Source organism: Tiliqua scincoides, chromosome 2, assembly GCF_035046505.1.
Source record: "Tiliqua scincoides isolate rTilSci1 chromosome 2, rTilSci1.hap2, whole genome shotgun sequence".
NCBI lineage: Eukaryota > Metazoa > Chordata > Lepidosauria > Squamata > Scincidae > Tiliqua > Tiliqua scincoides.
This window is the reverse complement of record NC_089822.1, coordinates 230490954-230493586: the sequence shown is the minus strand read 5'-3', so window position 1 is coordinate 230493586 and position 2633 is coordinate 230490954. Positions and strand designations below refer to the sequence as shown.

Genomic DNA, 2633 nt, shown 5'->3' with positions numbered 1-2633 from the left:
TTGCTAAGGACTGGAGCCTGAGGTTTCCTTCAGATTCTGCTTTTAGTGGTATGGGATCCTTGACAGCAAGGTCCATCATTGGGGTTGATTCTTTAGGTGCTGCTGTGCAAATGGAAGACCTTTAATTCATAAGAACATAAGAAGAGCCCTGCTGGATCAGGCCAAAGGCCCATCTAGTCCAGCTTTCTGTATCTCACAGTGGCCCACCAAATGCTTCAGGGAGCCCACAAGACAACAAGACACAACCTGCATCCTGGTGCCCTCCCCTGCATCTGGCACTCTGAGGTAGCCTACTTCTAAAATCAGGAGCTTGCACATACATATCATGACTTGTAACCTGTGATGGACTTTTCCTCCAGAAATTTGTCCAATCCCATCTTAAAGGCATCTAGGTGAAAGGCTATTGCCACTTCCTGTGGCAAGGAGTTCCACAGACTAATTACATGCTGGGTGAAGAAATATTTTATTTCGTCTGTCCTAACTCTCCCAACACTCATGCGAGGGTGAAGGGGCAACGTTTGCAGATTTACTTTCTCTTCCCCTCAGTTGCTCCTGAAGTTTGAAAGATCTCCAGAACTGCCAGGCTTGTGGCATGGCAGAGGCTGCAGCAGAAAGGGAGAATCAGTGAAGATCACTCTCTCTTGTGCAAACAAAACTTCTTCTGAGACACTGTAGGATACAGCCCAAAGGCTATTGCTCACTATGACAAAATAAGAGCTGCGGATTCATAGGCAGTGTGCCACCAAATGTCTTTTGCTGGGAGGACGTCACCTACATACCCTATGTGTGGACTTCCCAAAGGCATTGTTGGACACTCTGGGTAGCAGAATGCTGGACTGATCCAGCAGGGCTTTTATGACTCTTTCCTGTACTGCTTGGTAATGTTGGGATCTGAAGTGACATGGAGGAATCCATGTCTCAGCTTCTCACACTAGCATTCAACTTAATGTTAGTGTAAGTATAGCATTGATGCCTCCTGTATGAGCTCAGACTTCTGACATAACCAAGAGCTCCTTCTGACACTAGCGTGGGAGCTACCTCAGGATGGTTTCCTCACTTGCACTTGCAAAGCCAGGTGGGTCCTTATATGGATATGCCTGAAATAGAAGAACTTTAAACTGGGCACTGGGAAGGGCTCGAAATCTCACTGATTTTTTTTTTTTTGGGGGGGGGGGTGTTATTGCAGGCAGACTACAGAGTAAGCTCCATTGCCCACTATGGGACTTACTTCTGAGTAGACATGCATAGGCTTGAGCTCACAGGCTGCAATTCCACCCACACTTTCCTGAGAGTGTGAGGGAACCCCCTAGAATTTAGAGTGTTTGAACCCATTCAGAGCCCGGTTTGGGCCTTGCTGTGAGCATAAGCAGGGTGCTTGGCCAAAGTAGGTCCTATATTCAGCTGCTTGGGTCAGCAAGATATTTTAGAAGATGCCCCTTGAATGCCTTTTGTGTCTACAGGGGAAAGGGTGTTGCTGACCAAGCTCTGACCGCAAGAAGTTGTTCTATAGAACTTTTGCAGTAAAAAATAAAACAGGAAATTGCTTGCTTAACTGCAACAGACAGGTGGTTGGAAGAGAAAAGAGACTTTTGCAAGCGTGCTATTGGCCAATGCAGGGAGGAAGAGATGGGACTTTTGGCAGAAAGATTTCACATATTTAAAGTGCCATATTTAGCCAAATATGCGGAGCAGAAATTGAGTAGTGAGATATGTGGGCAGAGACAAGCTTCACGTGCTATGCTGTTTGCCAATCAAGAATGTATCCAATGCTTTGCAATTTGCATTTTGCTGACAGCAACTGTTACCCTGCACATGCCCAATCTCGTCTGATCTTGGAAGCTAAGCAGGGTCAGGCCTGGTTAGTACTTGGATGGGAGACCGCTTGGGAATACTGGGTGCTGTAGGCTTATACCAAAGTCTTTCGAGACTGAAGGTTGCCAACCAGTCTAGTCAATGCTTTACAATGAGGATTTATTCTATATATCAACCCAAAGCCCCAGAGAAACCAGGTGTCACAGACTTTGGAAGATATTTCTCTGTGACCAGCAGCCGGCTGAGAATAAAAGCTTGTTTTCCTTGAACCCTCCTTGGTGTCCACTTCCATCCTTGCCTGAACCTGCAACAAGAGTAAGCCCCATTGACCACTATGGGACTTACTTCTGTGTAGACATGCATAGGCTTGAGCTCACAGGCTGCAATTCTACCCACACTTTCCTGAGAGTAAGCCCCACTGACCACTGTGGGACTTACTTCAGAGTAGACATGCATAGGCTTGGGCTCACAGGCTGCAATTCTACCCACACTTTTTTGTGGCTCCATTGACCACAACAGAACTTACTTCAGAGTAGATTCACTTAGTGGAGCAGGACTGGCTCCCCCTTATTTAATTATTTCTTTTATTTTAATTTAATTATTTATACTTATTTATTTTAATTTGCTTGATGATGTCACTTCTGGCCATGACATCACTTCCAATGGGTCCTGGACAGATTGTCATTCTAAAAAGTGGATCCCAGTGCTAAAAGTTTGAGAACTGCTGCAATAAGGTGTTAGCAAGTTGACACGGGGTGCATGTGTGTGACTCTACAAGTTTTCAAAATCACTAAAATCAGTGTTTGGAGGACTAATACCAT

The 2633-nt window shown here is 45.4% G+C and overlaps 1 pseudogene; it reads left to right on the top strand.

Annotated features, from left to right (window-relative positions):
- The first annotated feature begins 1787 nt into the window (after window positions 1-1787).
- LOC136642555 (5S ribosomal RNA) lies at window positions 1788-1907 on the top strand (annotated as a pseudogene).
- The last annotated feature ends 726 nt before the right edge of the window (window positions 1908-2633 follow it).